The 19,651-nt window shown below is 42.0% G+C and overlaps 1 long non-coding RNA gene across 1 annotated transcript; it reads right to left on the bottom strand.

The window, feature by feature from the left end:
- Positions 1-4,533: 4,533 nt before the first annotated feature.
- LOC308311349 lies at positions 4,534-6,292 on the bottom strand. Its single transcript, XR_013963636.1, has 3 exons — positions 6,161-6,292; positions 5,541-5,661; positions 4,534-5,195 (listed from the first exon to the last, which is right to left on the bottom strand). It is a non-coding gene; the product is annotated as an uncharacterized lncRNA (long non-coding RNA).
- Positions 6,293-19,651: the final 13,359 nt, after the last annotated feature.

The raw sequence follows: 19,651 nt of genomic DNA, 5'->3' as shown, positions 1-19,651 counted from the left end.
CCGCGGCCGAGCTGCGGTGATAGAGACTGAGAGAGTTGGTGACGTCCAAACAGAGGGAATCGAACCTCCTCGTGGAAGGGGGAGAGGGAGAGGACGAGGGAGACGAGGAGTAGCTGCCTTAGAGGAGCAGCAAAGAAAAGCTACTCTCCAAGAAGAGAGAAGGGTCCACACACAGGTTTGTTTTACCAGTGATTGATATATGTATTATATATTGTGTGTGTGTGTGTGTGTGTGTGTGTGTGTGTGTGTGTGTGTGCGTGCGTGCGTGCGTGCGTGCGTGTGTGTGTGTCTGTCCACTGCATCCATGTAATAAGTAAACAGTGGAATTCACATTAATTGTTCTACTATACACTGGGTCTGTGTTGAATCATTAGGCTATAGTACTGTGTGTGGGACTGTGGTTTTGTGCGTTCCATGAAGCTCCAAAATTTGCATTAGGCTTCCTAGCAGGAGTGACCTTCTTTTGACATGCATTCCTGCCTTATCAGCAGCTATTGTCTCTGGTCCATTTCCTGTCCTCTCAAATTATAGGTAGCAACACAGACTAATCATCAATGCTAATCCATATATTAGAATAATATTATGTTTGCTTTATGCACAGTACCCTGTGGATCTACTGAAATTCACCCACATGTTATTTGATCCCTCAGCGTCTTATTCTAAGTTTGGACCCGGAGGAGGTGAGACAGTTTTCCCTGGATCTGTTTGACAGAGAACCTGCACTAGTGTTTGATGCACTTAATGCCTACCAACGCAGGCGTGCTGCTCACCCACCTGGACCCGCTGACCCACACTGAAAAAATTCTTCCATTGGATCAAACTAAAATACCTCCGTCAACTAGTTACATGTAATATATTTACTTTATCTCAAATAAGAAAAATACCTTCATACAAAGTAAATATATTCACTTAGTTTAAATGAAATAAGTACTTCCGAACAATGAATATTTTTTATTCTAATCAAATCAGATTTTTTAATTGAACCAATGTACTCTCTTTGTATGAACTTGTTCTTTCACTTTCGTTTAAGCCAATATCTTAAGTTACCTTAAGTTAAAAAACTGCTTTGTATGAACTTGTTTTTTCACTTTCGTTTAAGCTAATATCTTAATTTACCTTAAATTTAAAAAACTGCTTTGTATGAACTTGTTTTTTCACTTTCGTTTAAGCTAATATCTTAAGTTACCTTAAGTTAAAAAAACTTCTTTGTATGAAATTGTTTTTTCACTTTCGTTTAGGCTTATATCTTAAGTTACCTTAAGTTAAAATAATGCATTAAAACAAAGTGTTTTTTTTAAATCAACCCAAGTAAAAAAATAATACTTTACTCCAAGTTGAAAAATATACTTGAAACAGAAACACAAATGTATATTCATATAACATTAACATTTATTTCTTTCAGAACATGTATGGAAGTGCATTTTGAAACAAAGTAAACATTCACTTTGAAAGAATATATATTCAAAGATTTGTGCCACATTTTCACGATTTTTCAAAAATAGCAGACCTACAAGCTTGTAGATATGCCATTTTTCAATAGCTAAATTATAACAATGTTTAAAACACCAAAACGGGTTCCCGTACAGAATGGGTTAAAAATAGCAGCAAATAAAAATAATTAAAAATCCAGCAAATATAACAAGTCAGTCAGTTTGAGTACACACACCCCCCTAACAACCGGTAACAAGACTACTCGACCCGTTTCTGTTTTCCTCCCAGAATTTTCCCCAGTGAGGGGTGGGAGAGGCTGGACAGCAGACGGCTGGACTTTGAATTTCTATAACTATAAACTTTCATGACAGCAGAACAGCCCAAGAGTGTCTGACTGCAGGGCAGGATTGATTGATCAGGAAGTCTCTGCGAGGGGGGAGGGCATTGATCAGGAAGTAGCTGCAAGGGGGGGAGGCGCCCTACTCTATGGGGAGGCGGGGCAAGTCAACATCAACCAGAGTAGAGGAAACACAAAAACGGAAACGGAAACAGATAAACGGAAACAGAAAAGGGCGTTCCCTTGTTCCCTCCTCAGGGACTCGGCCCCGTGGGTCTCGTGCCCGGGTGGGGGTCCGCGGGGGTCCCCGGCGTATCTCGGCCGTCTCTGGTCCGTTTTGGACAGGGGGAATCTCGTTGCGACCGGGCCGCCCTCAGGGACTCGGCCCCGTGCCCGGGTGGGGGTCCGCGGGGGGTCCGCGGGGGTCCCCGCCGTATCTCGGCCGTCTCTGGTCCGTTTTGGACAGGGGGAATCTCGTTGCGACCGGGCCGCCCTCAGGGACTCGGCCCCGTGCCTGGGTGGGGGTCCGCGGGGGTCCCCGGCGTATCTCGGCCGTCTCTGGTCCGTTTTGGACAGGGGGAATCTCGTTGCGACCGGGCCGCCCTCAGGGACTCGGCCCCGTGCCCGGGTGGGGGTCCGCGGGGGTCCCCGGCGTATCTCGGCCGTCTCTGGGCCGTTTTTGACGGGGGGAATCGTGGGCCCTATTGTAAACAAGTGTAATGCTTATGGCAGCAGTTCCCAAAGTGGGGTCCGCGGGCTAGGGGTACGCGACGCATAGCCAGGGGGTACCCAAGCTGACAAAAAAAAAAAATCATGTGTGTGTGTGTGTCTGCCCAGTGTCTGCCCAGTGCCTCCCCAGTGTCCACCATGGTGCCTCCCCAGTGTCTGCCCAGTGGCTCCCCAGTACCTCCCCAGTGTCCCCTGAGTGCCTCCTCAGTGTCCCCTTGAGTGCCTCCCCGCAGTGTCTCCCCAGTGCCTCCCCAATGTCTCCCCAGTGGCTGCAGTTTCTCCCCAGTGCCTCCCCAGTGTCTGCCCAGTGCCTCGCCAGTGTCTCCCCAGTGCCTCCCCAGTGTCTGCCCAGTGCCTCCCCAGTGTCCCCCTAATCACAGACTGCTGGACATTCACTGGAGAGCACTCCAGGCATAAGGTTGAGCAACCCTTTTTTGGTCCCACCTGGTTTCTTAGGAGGCACTATCAATAAAGTCTCTTCAATAGTTTGTTCCACAGTAATTCAACAATCTGGATGGATAATAAATAGGTTGTTTGGTCATAGTAGTAACTTAGTAAGGACTAAGGAGTAGTAACATATAGCCTACACTTACTGCAGTAGGTGTAAAAGATATGCAGTCACCTTCACTCTGCGCTCCAACAATATCACTACCATGTGAGGTATGACAGCAGTTGAGCCAAATAAGTCCATACTAATTATCCATAATGTATAAATATGGATAAGAGTTCAGGACAGACAGGCCTTTTCGGGGAGGTTAGATGGTTAACTTAGATGTTTAACTGCTCTTCTGGGGTCATGTCAAAATTGGTTTCTACGTCCTCCTAAACTCAGTAGGCCTATGGGGACCAGGACAATTCCGGCTGTCTGTTGGTGTATTATGTTGGTCATGTCCATCTATGGTACATGGTGGTACAGTATATTATAACATTTTTTTCTTTTCAATAATTGTTACCTATTTAAACCCGGCTATAACCCACTAACCCTACGACACTGTGGTATTGTGGTTTTGCATATTCAGACTATTACCCCAAAACAGTATGTATACTCACTCTGCTTCTCTTCTGAAACTGGCAACTGCTATCACATTTGATCACTCCTGGATGTCAGACTATAACACTTGTATAAACCAATGAATAGTGTGACAGTGCTTTAATCTGTGGGCACAATTATGGAAACTCTGTATACAATACATATTTTGTGATTCAAAGTAACGTCTAAATGGTTTCTACATCTTCATAAACACTTACTACACCGTTACACTACACTATACTATTACACTTGGACCAACATGGACTTCCAGAGCAGTACATGGACCTGGGAGAAGTGGCAATTCAATAAAACAAGCAGAAAGCCTGCAACACTGCATGTGTTTGGAAACAACAATAGAGCCACAACATAGTGAAAACCTTTTATCCTTTTCTTTATTGCTTAAAGAATACAACTTTGTATTCAAATGAATGTGTATCAATTACAACCACGTTATCTATGTTTATATTAAGGGTTTACCACACAGTCGCATTGCAAATGTTTGATAAAAAGAACAAATTCAGCCCAGATAACAAAGCATTTTACAAAGTAAACATCCTTAACATTGTGTACATTTGCTTGGATGCACTCTGCAGCCAAGCATCACATAGCTCCTACACCTCAGAAAATCACTACCTCAGGGTGTTATGCCTCATTCATACTTTACTACTACAATAGCGAACCTACAAGCTCACAACACCTCCATTTGATATGCATTGTGAGTTTGAAGGTCTGTTATTTTTGCGTGCGACGGAGCATACATTAGGCACTAGTCTGTCCTATGTCTTTGGTTCTATAAGTCAAAAATAGTCAGATTCTGTAAGGTGTAGCTAGCTAGTTGCAAACGCAGTGAGCACTTACTATGAGACCTAGCAGATCATGTCTGTCTGTCTGTGTGTCTGTCTGTCCCGCTATCCAAATATGGAGTGTGTTGCATCAGCAACCACTCAGCTCCATATATGGGCACAAAAGGGGCCAGTGATTTGTTTGTTGTGGACCTGGCCCCTTTTGTGCCCATATATGGAGCTATACGTCCAAAACCAGCAACCATTTTGTCCAGGATTGACATGTCCAGAGGTTCCTCAGTAACTATGCGATCACAGTAATCTAGTGAACGGATGTGTTCACACTGATCATAAGGAAGACCACTCCGTTGTGCCAACTGCAGGTAGCTCAGGCATTCATCCAATTCACACCGTGTTCTCTGTTTTTCTCCCCAGCATTTCCGTTGGACATGTATCGGTGTAGAAAAGCCATGGCCAGTTCTCTGGACAGCTGAAATGCCATTCTTAGCATCTACACATACACCTGCAAGGTGGCTTATGGCAGTTATGTCCTTGTTCGTTTCTGAATGCGCGTGCAATGTGAAGACGGAGATTCTTCCGGTACATGACTTTAGAGCAGTGCGGGCATCTGGAATGGGTAGAGGGCTCAGAAGGGCTGGGCGCCTGAACACTGTGCATCGCGGGGCTGGCAGACTGACCACTGTGCATCGCAGGGCTGGCAGACTGAGGAGGGCTGGACAGCTGACCTGAATAGAGTTTGCACTTCGGCAGGTGTTTTCTCATCGCATCAGCCCTTAAAAGGGTGTTCTTACACCGCAGGGACAATGATAGTGTGCCTGAGATGTGTCTGATCTGCAGTTAAGACAGCATCTAATGATGCGCAGATCTAGAGGGAGGGGAGACATACAATATGACAAATTAATATACAGTATATAATATACACACACAGCACCAACTCATGAAGCGTTCTTACATTTCAAATGTACTTAAGGGGAAATCCATCCTTCATAGACCACTGGCAGTCACTAGACTGACTCACTGAACACACAAATTGCATGCGTTGCAGAGATGGAACCTGGGTGAAATGAGTGCATGAATAACACACCCTGCCTGGCCAAGGCCAACAGTCTGAATAAGTCCCAATGTCAATTTGAAAGATAATGAAAATGCCTCCTCTCTACAGTACATCCAGACATACATCCTAAAAATAAAAAAACAAGCTTATACATACCTTCAAAAGCGATTGCAGTTTTAATGTGAGCAGTGGTACAGTGTACAGCAGGTTGTACATTGTTTGAGCTGTACAGACTCATTGGTGGTCAATATGGAACGATGCATCTGCAACGATGCATCTGCAAGAAACAAGACAATTTTAACAATTACACTGAATTTGCAGAGCAGATAATCTACATCTGTAGACGGGCATAAAGGCCATAGATCTGTCAATTTGCCTATGCTGTAACAATAACAGTAATCTTTTTAAAGTATTAAACTAATAAAAATGATCCATCATTTAACAGACCTCACAAATTAAAATAATATGTCACCAGAAGCAGGGATGTATGTTGTATGCAGCCATGCTAGCTGTTGCTGAATAACCTAACACTTTGGCTACATGTTTAAGCATTTATTTCATATTTATGGTATTAATGGTAGTTTAGCTTCATAAGTTAGAATCGGAATATTGCTTGTTGTGTTAGTAAGAGGCTAAGCTACTCGAGCAGGCAAGAAATAAAATAAAAACGAACTCATTAACTCCTGTTCATAAGGCTATAGTTTGCACTGCAGAACGTTTACATTTATATTAAGTTATACTTATAATATTAATATTGTCTTGCTGGTTTTACGTACCTTGCTTCGATGAGAGAGGAGAAAGAACAAGAAGCGTCTGGAAAGTGGAAAGAACTGCAGCAAACAGGCTGTAAGTGGTGCCAGATTTTGCAACAGAAATGTTGAAAAGAAGCCACTCAACAAATTGCAACAGATTAGCTAATTTAAATCTAATGTTCATCAACTGTTTGAAAATAGCAGAGCTAGAAGCATAGCAGCATATTAAATTAATAATAATATTAATAATAATACAAATAACGATAATAATACAAGTCGCTTATAATAAGCGGACATGGCATGCGGACAACAACAAGCTCCCATGGACCGCCCCCACCCTTGCAAATACTTCCTGATCAATGCCCTCCCCCCTCGCAGAGACTTCCTGATCAATCAATCCTGCCCTGCAGTCAGACCCTTCTCGAACAGCCTAAGTACAAATATAATTTATGAAAAGCTACTACAGTGAAGTCTGTTCACAGAAGTTGTTGCAGGATATGTGGGGATTATCTGACGAGGTACCATTTGAGGGGGCAAAACCTTACATAAATATACTAAATAATACTAAATTGTTTATAGGTTCAATATAAGTCAAATAATATAGCCTTTCCACAGCAGTATCTTTTTATATTTTTCCAAAAAAATACAAACAGCCAATATCATATTACAAAGTTATCCCCCTCACTGGGGAACATTCCGGGAGGAAAAACGGGCAAGCACCAGGGCGAGTAGTCCAGTATTCTAACAACCAACCCACAGTTTCCCTTTGATAACTGCAGCAACATTTGAAAAACAAAAAACTTTTTGGCTGATGTTTAGGCTGGGCTGTATTTTGCGTGTCTTAAGTACCAGGTCTTATTCCCTAACTTGAGTAAACTAAAGACCTGGAGGCGTGATCAATGCTCTTTGGCCACTCAGAATAGCCAAATGGCATTGATCACGCCTCCAGGTCTTTAGTTTACTCAAGTTAGGGAATAAGACCTGGTACTTAAGACACGCAAAATACAGCCCTTTAAAGGCTCCACTTACACACATTCCATTTAAAACATTTATAAGGCTCAGTTAACCTTGCTTCATTGAGTGTGATTTATAAGGCTCAGTTAACCTTGCTCCATTGAGTGTGATTTATAAGGCTCAGTTAACCTTGCTCTAGTGTGATTTATAAGGCTCAGTTAACCTTGCTCCATTGAGTGTGATTTATAAGGCTCAGTTAACCTTGCTCTATAGTGTGATTTATAATAGGCTCACAGTTAACCTTGCTCCAGTGAGTGTGATTTATAATAGGCTCACAGTTAACCTTGCTCTATCGTGTGAGTGTGATTTATAATAGGCTCACAGTTAACCTTGCTCCATTGAGTGTGATTTATAAGGCTCAGGTAACCTTGCTCTAGTGTGATTTATAATAGGCTCACAGTTAACCTTGCTCCAGTGAGTGTGATTTATAAGGCTCAGTTAACCTTGCTCCAGTGAGTGTGATTTATAAGGCTCAGTTAACCTTGCTCCATTGAGTGTGATTTATAACGCTCAGTTAACCTTGCTCTAGTGTGATTTATAATAGGCTCACAGTTAACCCTGCTCCAGTGAGTGTGATTTATAAGGCTCAGTTAACCTTGCTCTATAGTGCGAGTGTGATTTATAATAGGCTCACAGTTAACCTTGCACCAGTGAGTGTGATTTATAAGGCTCAGTTAACCTTGCTCTAGTGTGAGTGTGATTTGTAAGGCTCACACTTAACTCATACATCTCATTTAAACTCTTTACTAGCAAGGTTATGTACCTTCATGACAAGATATTACAGCTTTTACTGTAAGGTTCACCCTTCTTCACATTTTTGCTCTCTATGTCATTAAGGACATAGTAATCAGTCAAATGTTGGCTGAGGTTTAGGGCTGGATTTTGAAGGTGCGTTTTACCATGTGGTAATACATAAATTGGCCTCGCTCTGCGCACAATCGTATTATGAAAGCCTTATCGTCCCGTGTTGAACGCACACACATATGGAATACGACGTTGCTGAATATTTTAGCATTGTGGGAGTGTCCATATGTTAATTATTTTCGCTTTGCGCAATTTGCTATTAAGCCCCTTGACCTGCGCATAACGATTAGACGTGGGTCTAGGCACCTCATAAACGCAAAAAGAAGAAAAAGCACTGTTTGATTTTACACTTGAGCGGCTCTGGGACGCTGCTGGAGTGTTGCCAAGTCTGTTTATTATAAGCGGCTTCTTTTTCTGTAAAGTTGCTTGTAAATATTGGTAGTTGTGGTTGCTTTTCTTGTTTCTAAAGGTTTCTCCTAATGTTGTTTAAACCAGTGATCCTCACACAGCACATTCCCATGTCAAGGATCCCCAGATGAATGCATTTGCCCAACTAAGGACGGCTAATACAAAAATGTAATTAAAACTTTACTTTTGAAAATAGCAGATCTACCAGCTCACAATGAATCACATTCATTCATTAAAACTATGAACTCTGACTGCAGGCGGATATATAATGATCATTATAACAATGTGCAAGAAAATATTTAAAAAGATGGAAGAATTTTATATTTGTGGACAATCAAAATATGTTTTTTATTTTAATGTGGTGTCATTAAAATTAATCTGGATATAGCAGACTCACTATCTAGAAAATAAAAACATGGCACTTAATTTAAAATAGGTTACAGACCCCTGTTATATGCGCTTATTTTGGGATTATTTTTATAGACCTATTTACTTGTTTCTATGAGACATGGCAACAGCGCAGCAAAAGACGCATCCACGGCTTTTTGAAATGTTGAGATTAGAAACGGCCATAATTATTTCATTTCTCAACCTCAAAAAAAAAACATCGCCATAATCCTTGGGAAGTGTGCTTTCATACGCTGTATCACACTCAATCCAAGTCTTCTTCAATAAAATGCTACGAGCGAAGACCATACGATCACGGGCATACACCACGCATTCAACTCATTACTCATTTCAAATATAATATAATTATAATTTAAATTAATTTAAATATCATTTTACTGGTGTTTCTCAATAGAAACAACTTATTTTGAGGCATAAAGGTGACAGCATGCAGTGCAATAGGAATAATTAACCCAAATGTGACAAAGTCATATGTCATGTCTTCTATGGTGCCAGCCTGAAGAAATGTAATATAACGATCCCCAAAGTGCGCATTCCGTATGTCACATCAGCTGACTGGTAAAGAAAATAGTACGGACATGTTGATTGGGTAACTCTCAAACACGCCTTAAACACTCCCATGACTAATTCAAGGCCGTTTTGCGCACTCCACGGGGTGTCGAAAGCGCTTCTTAACATGCTTAAAATTGCAATATGACATACCTCACGCCCCCAGCTCATATTACTGTAATATTATATGTAATATTATATGACTTGCATAATCGAGCCCTTAGGCTCAAACCTCAACCTTTACAAATAAAACCAAATGAAGGGACAGAATGTTTTAAACTGTAGGTGATGTTTAAGGCTCACAATTAACCTTGCTCCAAGTAAGAGTTTACACAAGATGTTACAGCTTTGCTGTAAGGTTCTGTACCCATATGAGACATATTTTTGCCATGTCCATGAGGCTCTGTTAAATTATAAAGACCATTTTGGCTGAGGTTTCATAGGTTTAGGCTCAAAGGCAATGTAATTATTTTACAAATAAAAACAAAAGGGACAGAATGTTTTAAATGTAATGTGATTTGTAAGGCTCACAAATAACCTTGCTCCAAGTAAAGCATTTACACAAGATCTTGCAGCTTTTCTGAAAGGTTCAGTACCCTTTTTGACATATTTTTCGTCTCAATGTTCATGATCATTTTCTGAAAGGCCTCAAAACTATACTTGAGCTCTTCCGGATACTTCAAGTCCAGGGCATAGATAAGGCCCAACAGCATGGCACAAGCAGAAGCAACTGACGACTGGTCACAGAGTACCTTAACACCATCAATAATGATGGCAATTTCCACCGGCTCACAGAGAGGACCTTGATTTTCACGCAGGACAAACACCCCCATGGCAGTGTTGGCAAGCGCAAGCTCCGTCTCAGCATCATCCTTCTGGACATTTGAAGGACAGACAAACAAGGAGGGAGAAAGAGACAAAACATTAGCATTTGTCACAGTTAAGACAGACAAGACTGAGACTCACCTGTTCTTTCAGCTAGATAGTATGCACCTACAGTACACATCTTCAAGAGGTCTGTCAGTCTTTTCTAACGAGGCAAGTCAGGCTGTGTATATATATATATATATATCAGTGCTGTGTCTTCACAGTACGCAGGTATAATTACAACTCAGGTGACACACACACACACACGCAGGGTGGAACTGTATAGGCTACCATGAAACATGCTCCAACGTCTCCCTTCCTTTAGTAAAGTATCTCTGTAGTGGGTCAAACATTGGCCAGCGCCGGCGTCAATATGACCAGTCTGACTGTGGGTTACAAGTTCTTAGTGCTAGGGTGTCAGCATTATTCTGCTAATCATAACATAGCTCTATCATACAAATGCGTATACAAGAGACATGACAAAAGACACAGCTAAATGTTTTTACCTGTAAAGCAGCACACAGCCGGACACCATATGACAAGACTGACAGTCTCACCTGTTCCTTCAGATATATAAGATAGCATAGCAACTAAAGTGACAAAGGGGTTTCTAGTCTAATCTGGGTTAAAGATTACATTTACTCATTTGCCTTACCAGGAACTCTTTGATCAGGCAGCTCACGTCTTCACCCAGGTACAAGATGAGGCACTTGAGAAGACACTCTCTTCGGACGTTTATGTCCACACTCTAGAACAGATATTTGAAAACATTTAATGGCTTAAAATGCAACTTAACATTACTGGCCTAATTTAAATGAAATGATCCACCTGCATTTCATACCTGATCAATATCTCGAAGTGTATCGTACACTTTTTCACGGATCGCTCCTCCTTTGCAACGGATAATCTGAAGCAGATCACTGGTCCGTTTATCCAGACTTGCCATAAACCTTGCTTCGAGAGGTACTGTGGTGATGCGGAGGAATTCGGCACATATCTGAAATGAACATATTTCATGTTAGATGAAGGCAGGCAGGTAGGGGTAGAGAAATGCAGGTCGTGAGGTAGATAGTTAGCGAGAGGGATGTCAGAGGGACACGGGCAGGCACAAGGGAGAGTATCAGGCAAAGCAGGGGGTTGGAAAGAGGGACACAGGTGGTTGAGAGGCACAGGCAGGGATGTCGAGAGTAAAGGGCCTTGAAAACGGGGAGCGATAAAACGCCCCCTATAGTTCATTTTCAATGAGACCTGCGTTTTTGCTCGGAGAAGTCACAGTGCGACAACGCAAGCATATTTACGTGAGCGAGGTCCCCTGAATGTGTTGCGCGTGTGCTCGTTTTGTGCACACGCCCGCAACTCACCAGACCTAAATACGATTTAGCTTATTTTTTACGCTTGTGTTGTCTCGCCCCTCTTGAGCAGACCTGTCGTTGATCCAGGCAACAGCAGGTGCGTTCCCGCTCCCCGTTTGCAAGGCCCTTAAAGGACAACTTTAGTTTTTTTCATGTTTTAGGTTGTTATTAGAGAAACTAAAAGGTGAGTGTTCATTTTCTTTCATTTGCTGCTTTCTTTCGTTTTAGGGATTTTAGCAGTTTTTGACAGGGGGGCGGGGGCATTAGAGTATGGGGCTAAATATATATTTTTAAACACAATTTTATGGTGATTTATTTTTTTATGGTTTAGTATAGGCCACAAAAGATCACGGGATCTATTGAATGTGACAAACTGACATATTGAGCCTATACACACAGTATAAGCCTTCCCCCAGTATGCTACCTTCACATTCAGTAGATCCTGTGATCTTCTGTGGCCAGATATAATTTCCTGGCGTTTATTAGGACTATAGTAAACCATAAACAAATAAATCACCATAAAATTGTTAAAAAATGCATATTTAGCCCCATGCTCAAATGCCCCCGCCCCCCTGTCAAAAACAGCTAAAATCACTAAAACGAAAGAAAGCAGCAAATGAAAAAATATTAACACTCATCTTTTACTTTATCTAATAAACTAAAACATGAACCTTGGTTGAAAAAAACTAAAGTTGTCCTTTAAGAGAAGTAGACAGGCAGGCCAGTAGTCACAGAAAACAAAACGGCACACCACACACAATGTTACAATTAACTCAGCTTACTACTGTACCTCCTCTTTATGAAATAGTGCTGGCCATCGCTCCTGTAGCTCCTCCACCCTGGGCTGTTTATCCACTATTTCTTGTCTCCGTAGGGAAAACGTCATGGCCATTTTTTCTCTGATGATCCTCTCATTGTTCTTTTTCTTCACCTCCTTCAGAAGTGACTTGCGCTCGATTTCAAGTTTCTCTTCCGTCGCCCAGACTGGAAAGGATGGCACATGGTTGGCCTCACCACGTCTGGCTCGTTTGACATTCTTTGCTGGATAGGCAGCACCTTCAGGCTTATTCTTCAGGGAATTTATTTCAAACTCAGAGCATTTCTCCTTAACCAGTCCCTTAAAATTAGTGCGCATGTTCTGCAGCTTTGTCTCCAACTTCTTTGACCACCCATAGGCACCATTTAAATTTCCCACGCGGTTGCTCAAGCAGGGGTGCTTCTTGATCAGTGCCTGTGCAGCTTCCAAGTAGTCGTTCCTCCCGGGGTACGGTTTGTACTTGTAGATCTGATTACCCCATCTTTTGTAGAATATCTGATAACAACTTGGTAGCGTAAATGAGTCTTCCACCACCTGCCTGATGAGTTGCATTCCCTTTCTCCAACTGCAGTTCAGTACTAGTAGAGAAGACTGGAATGGGAAATACTTCTGGCCATTGTTCAGTTCTTAGGGAAACAGACTCTTGTGAGGAAAGACTTGTGACATCAGTCTCAGTAGAATGAGTGGACATGCCGTCACCACGATGCTGGTCCAAACCAGTTGTTGGGTCTTCAGCCACTGCAACGTCTGCACATCAGGCAATGTGATTATCTTTATAGTACCAAGATTCTCAAGGTCTCCAGTATTTGTCAATATTACAAATAGACCAAATTCTTGGTCCAGGTATTCAAGCCTGAAGTTCCCACTTATTCCAGTGGTGTCCCTCACAGCAACCAGAAGATCCTCCATCGTTCCTGGAATCCCATCTTTCAGAACCAACTTCATTCGATGATCATCACTCAATTGAACCAACAGCTTTGCCGTCTTGTTTTGGGCCATGGTCGACAGATTCTGAGTTGGGGAGAAAAACAATAGTAAACTAGTAATGTTACTTTCATTCATACATGGAGTGTCTGTTCAGTAACAGCGGTCTCTTCATCTCTCCAGTAAACAGAAAATAAGGACACCAATTTTAACTAATCAGGAAAAGTAAGTAATACAGGACACATGATAAACAAGTGAATACTGTATACTGTGTATACTGTATACACACATTTTAAATGTTACATAGCTATATTGTAAGTAATCAATGCAATAGTGCATTTGTTCAGTAACAGGGGTCCCCCTGTCCCTCCAGCTCTGGTTAAAGAAATACAAAAAATTCAGGCTGTAATACCAACGTTAATCAAAGTTCTCTCCTGATTGGATAAAATTGGCATTCAAGCCATGACTTTGACCATGTGATCAAAATATGTAATAACAATAATAACCTTAAACATGTATGTATCGCTTTGGAACCACCATGCGCCTCTCTCCAACAGTGTAGCAAGCCAGTGGGTATGGGTCTTTAAGATGATGGTGTTCTACCAGCTCAATATCCCTAGTAGAGGTCGACTTCATCAGGATAAAGGCTCTGAAATGTTCAGTGTACCAGGATTCAAGCTTTCTGATAATAAAAACTGGTTTGTCTTGGAGAACAATCATCTGGATTATCTCACCAAACTCTGGCATACCAGAAAGCTCCCCAGTTGCAATAATCATGCCATCCCTGTAGTTGAAGCCTTCATAGGTTACATTTTTGGCCATACACAACATATCCACATTGAGGTTATTCTGCCTAACAACATGTGCTATGTCTTCCTTCAGAAGATCAATTGAAAGTGTGGAAACATTTGTAACTTCCAGAGTGCGTGTCAGGGAATTGCACAACTGCAATTGATGCGTTATATGAAACTGATGCCTCTGTGCCAATGATAAGAGGATATTCTTGTAACAGTTTGTTTGCCGCACAACCCTTTTGAAGAAGCTATGTTTCGCCTCGAATCTCATTGTCCATAGAGCAACCAGGGGACCAAACTCCTGTATTAGCTCAGGATAATGCTCCAAAAAGTGGTGTTTGGGCAAAAGTTTGACATCAGGGAAAACCTCTTGGAATAGTACCCTATGTTCAGATATCTTAAACTGCAGGTAAGCTATAGATTCATTGGTGTGAGTAGGTGCAACGGCGAGGTCTACAATGTCTTTCAAGTTATTTAGAATTCCCCACGCAGGTTCCCCGAGAGGCACTCTGGTTCCAATCAAAAAAGGTAAAAACCTCAGCAGACTCCAGTTTTCATGGGCATTACCTCCTATTGTTTTCCTTTTGGAAAATGTGAGGGGTAATTCATGGGGACAATTTGTTTTGTCATTCCATTTAAAAGAAAATGTTTTAATTTTCTCATTCAAGTAGGCCAATGTTAAATATTTTTTAGATATTAACACAGTCAAGCACAATGATATCTCTCTCGGCACAATTCCCTCAAAAAGGTCGTGAATAATATCAGGGGGGAAACCAGTCGTTACATTGAAGTGAGACAGCTTATCTGATATTACACAAGCACGTTTTACACCATAATGATTATCCAAGTTATTTTGCCTGATAGCCTCTAGATGTGCAGCATGAATTGGCTCTGTTCTCCGAGTGAATGTTCCTGATGAAACTTGTGTAGTCTGAATTTCTGTCTTTCTTGCTGTACAAAATCTGCACATATAGTGGCCTGAGAAGTTTTCCACAAACCCTGCAATGCTATGTGCACCAAGGTTATCTGCAGCAATACACTGAACAGTGCCCTTTATCGTCTTTCCCAGTTTAGAGATGAAAACACCATGAGTCTCCAAAATGACAAGGTCATCTAACAAAGGCTCCAAAACCTTTTCATAGCCGTAGTTTTTAACATCCTCGCTATAGATCAAGGCACATAAATATATGGCCGACAGGGATGAGTTGGAGCCTGGAGGTAAATTACCTAAGGTCCAATAAACTCCCAATACTTTGTGTATTTTCTTTGATGTGCCAAGAGGATTACAAATTTCATAGACGTCCGTAAAAAGTAACAATGAAATGGCAGTCTCAGACAATAGTGCATTCTGTTGGCAATTAAGGGAATCAAAAAAGCTTGTGTTTCAGTTGATCACCTGCTCTGTAATTAGATTTCAAATTGATTGTTTTGTCAAGTATTGAGTCACATTCCAGAATCTGCTGCAAAGATTTAAGTATGGGAATGTACTGAAATGATCTTTTAGCTTTGGCGTCTAGCACATACTCTAAAGGTTCGACAACATCAAAATGTTTTTTGTAGTATGCCTTCCGTTTCCATACAGTGGAGAGGGGACCTCCGATTGCTGTTGGAATGGGGTGTGACGTGCAGAGAACATAAGCCAATTCCTGCACAATAGCTGCATCACAACTGCAACACAATTATGTTTCTGCAATAGCAGAGTTATTTTTTGATAGGCTACAGGGACTGAAACCGTACTTAACAAATACTGTAGATCCTGCAAGAGCTCATCAATAGCCACACCAGGGACAAGATTGACATGCTCCAATTTTAATAAAACTGAGGCAAATTTTTGCTCTATAGTAGTGGACACATCTTCAATATTTTGGGCTTCATGGACAGAAGCATTGGACTCATCATCCGAAATAGGCTCCTGCAAATCATTGCCAACAATTTAATCTTCAGAGGGATGACTAGGGTCTGGCCTCAAACTCTGAGCAATGCAAGGCTTTAAATAATTTATAGAACATTTGTTGTGTTTTCTGTACTTATGAGACTTGAAGGATCCAGAAATATTTGTCTTATATTGACACCCTTGAAAAAGGTTACACACCGGCATTCCGACGCATTGCCATTCCGATCATTGACTTCTATTGATCGGAATGGCGGGGTTTCTCCCCTTTGGTTAAGACCCCGCCACTCCGATGATTAAACACATCGCTATTCCGAACCCTATTGATCGGAATGGCGGGGTTTCTCCACTTTGGGAAAGACCCCGCCACTCCGACCCCCCCCCACCGCCTCCGATACGTACATCAATCCAGCCCCCCCACCACCCCACTCCGTGCATGTGCGTGGGGAGGCGGCCTTTTTTCCGTACGGTCGAGATGTCTGTCTGACGGACAGACTCTATCTCTATTATTATTATTATTATTATTATATTATATTATATTATATTATATTATATTATATTATATTATATTATATTATATTATATTATATTATATTATATTATATTATATTATAATTATTATTATTATACTGATGACAGAGTATGATTGCCGGACAGCGAGTCTTCTTCAATGATCGATAAGATATTATATAGCCTGCATGCTGCGTAACCTCAAAGCAGTCACGTAGGCCTACGTGTTGCCCTGCAGTGGGAATATTAAAACGCAATAATATAATGCTTGTCACATATATTGTATTATAAACATTGTCATCATCATCATCATCATTGTTGTCATCATCTTATTATTATTTGTATTATTAGTTGTTGTTGTTGTTGTTATATAGGCCTATAGGCTATGATTCTTGTTATTGTTGTTATTTTCAATCTTCCTTGTGAATAGGCTACTAATCCAATATTTTCATGTTATCTTACTTGTGAGTAGTATCTAATGCGCAGCCTTAAGCCTATCTTTCACACCCAAAAGTTCGCTTAGAAGGTCCGGATCAGAGACCAAAATGTTTAAATATGTTGCATTTTGGTCCGTTTAGTTCACACAGGACTTTGAACCAAATATATGTGAACAAATTGATCGATACTGACAGAATATGCTATTTCTTTGGAAAATTACTTCACTGCCAAACACACACACATGCACACACACACAGAGTGCGAACCCGGTCTCTCTTTTAGGACTGATTCTAATGGAAAAAAGGAGGACACGATTTGAACTCTCTCTCACTCTAACAGATCACAGACACGCACTGCCCAGCTCGCTTTAAAGCCCATGACTAGAGACAGACTTATTGCATAGCCCACTGTGGTAGAATAGTGAAGTGCATCGCTCCTTTGCAGGACTTGTCGACAACCATACAAACATTTTTGAACAACGCTTATATATCCACCCATGGTGCAGACTAGTGATCGACCGATAATCGGCCGTGGCCGATTATCGGTTTCGATATTCATGTTTTTTATTAATATCGGTGTCGGTGGTAAAAGTTAATAATCGAAAAAAAACGGCCGATTATTATATTTTGTCATAAATGCGCAAAAAAGTACAACAACCACTCCACTCTCATTGAAAATCCGGTAGAGTACGGTTGTAAGGAGATGTATATAGCTTAGCTGCGTGTCTAACACGGAGGAGTAGACACACACAGAGCACAGCACGCTCTGCCTAGTGCCTGTGCTCCTCCCTCCCTCCCAGTTCCACACACACACGGAGTAAAAAGAGAGAGGACCAGGGCTAGAAGGAGTAATACTAACCTTGTAACCATAAACATTGCTGTTTTCATCTTGCATTAGCCAACGCTAGCTCCTATGCTAACGCTGCAAACTTACAGCAGATGTAAACGGTTCTTTGTGTGTGTGTGGCTGCAGACACACCATAGCCTAAAGAAATCGTAGGCGCAGACGTCTCCGCTCTACTCTGCGGAAAGTGGGCGGTCCCGAGAGGGGACGCACCCGGAAGCCTATTCAATGGCATGTAGTCTTCTATTTCTTGGTTGGCGAAGTGGGCGTGAGAGTGACAAGTGAGTGAGTGACAAGATGTTGACACAAAGGCGCATTCTAGTGTAGGCTATATGCTGCTGCGTTGCAACATGGCTGTCAAGTTATGACTCTCTAGTCGAGTGGTTAATGTATATGCCTTTGGAATTGGCAACCCTGGTTCGCCTCCCTGCCGAGGCTACAATAGTTTTGTTTTCCGACGACTTGCGCGACGGCCAGTTTACATCTGATGCTCTCCTCCGCGTCAGATGTAAGCTGCCGACAAGCATAAAAATGAAGTGTGTCACCCGGCGGTGAGAAGGAGAAGGATATTTTTGATTTATTGATTTAAATATTTATTAACAGTTTGCAGAATTACAATACATTTCAAGCACAAACTCAATACAAATACTGTTAACTGTGAGTGAACGACCCAATTAAGCATTACACTTGTTTACAACAGGGTCCACATGGTTCAATTCATCAAAACATTTAGAGACGTATAAATAGACACTTCTATATAGTTAAAGAACAGAACAGGAATTCATCATAAAACAGTGTTCCCTGACCGGGGATCGAACCCGGGCCGCCGCGGTGAGAGCGCAGAATCCTAACCACTACACCACGGAGAATGAGGTTATTGATGATGAGAAGGGCTGTGGAGGGTGAAGTGAACGCGCTATTTTATAAATATAAAGTTATTTTCAATGTCATCATGGATCAGGGTTACAGTAAATGACAATGTAATTCAGCCAGGGGTGCCATGGATGAAAAGATTACAGGGGTGATCTGAAGCAAACATGAGAACCACTGCTTTACATTTCTTCAGACGATTTTTCAATGTTTTGTTAACAATTTGGAGTGGACAGAATGTTACTTCGAGGTGCCCACTGCCCAGGGGGCGTTTGACTCCGTGAAAGAAGAAAACTACAAGTGAATACCCGCCCAGTGGATGGGCTGCGGCTGCATCTGTTCCATTGGCTAGTGCCTATCACTGCCGGGTGACACACGCTTGTCGGCAGCTGTCTCTGCCGCAGAGGAGAGCGTCAGCTGTCGGCTGGCCGTTGCGCGCAAGTCGTCGGCGGACGTGGAGCTTTTTCTCCATCCACCAGCTGTCTAAAAACCGCCGAGACGTCTGCGCCTACGATTTCTTTAGGCTCATGTCTGGCTGCAGCCTGTGTGTGTGTGTGTGTGTGCGCGCGCGCGTGCCCACATGCTGCGTGTGTGTGTGCGCGCGCGCGCGTGCCCACATGCTGCGTGTGTGTGTGTGTGTGTGTGTGCGTGCGTGCATGCATGCGAGCCAACTGAATGTTTTCTAAAAGGACAACTTTTCCCCCCCATCCTGACCAGCCTATTATTATTATTATTGCATTTTGGCTATGTGCAATAACTAACTGCAAGCCAATGAAGAATGAACCAATCAGTAGCATTGTCAATATTTGTCTTAATTTCTAATTCATATGTATTTAGTTGACAATAATGTAACGGTAGGCCAGTGTTTTGAGACATACAAGGCTATTGTCTTGTATTGCTATAAAATTATGATCTTGAAAGTGGCAAATTTCAGTGGTGGAGTAAAAACAACAAGGTCACATGGCTTTGGGGAGTTTGGGCAGCAGATCTACAAGCTCTCAACATGTCATGCTGCAATGTGCTGTG

This window comes from Protomyctophum bolini, assembly GCF_963924005.1.
Source record: "Protomyctophum bolini genome assembly, chromosome: 24".
In the NCBI taxonomy this organism is placed as follows: Eukaryota; Metazoa; Chordata; class Actinopteri; order Myctophiformes; family Myctophidae; genus Protomyctophum; species Protomyctophum bolini.
The sequence above is the reverse complement of the archived record's forward strand: the minus strand, read 5'-3'. Positions and strand labels throughout refer to the sequence as shown.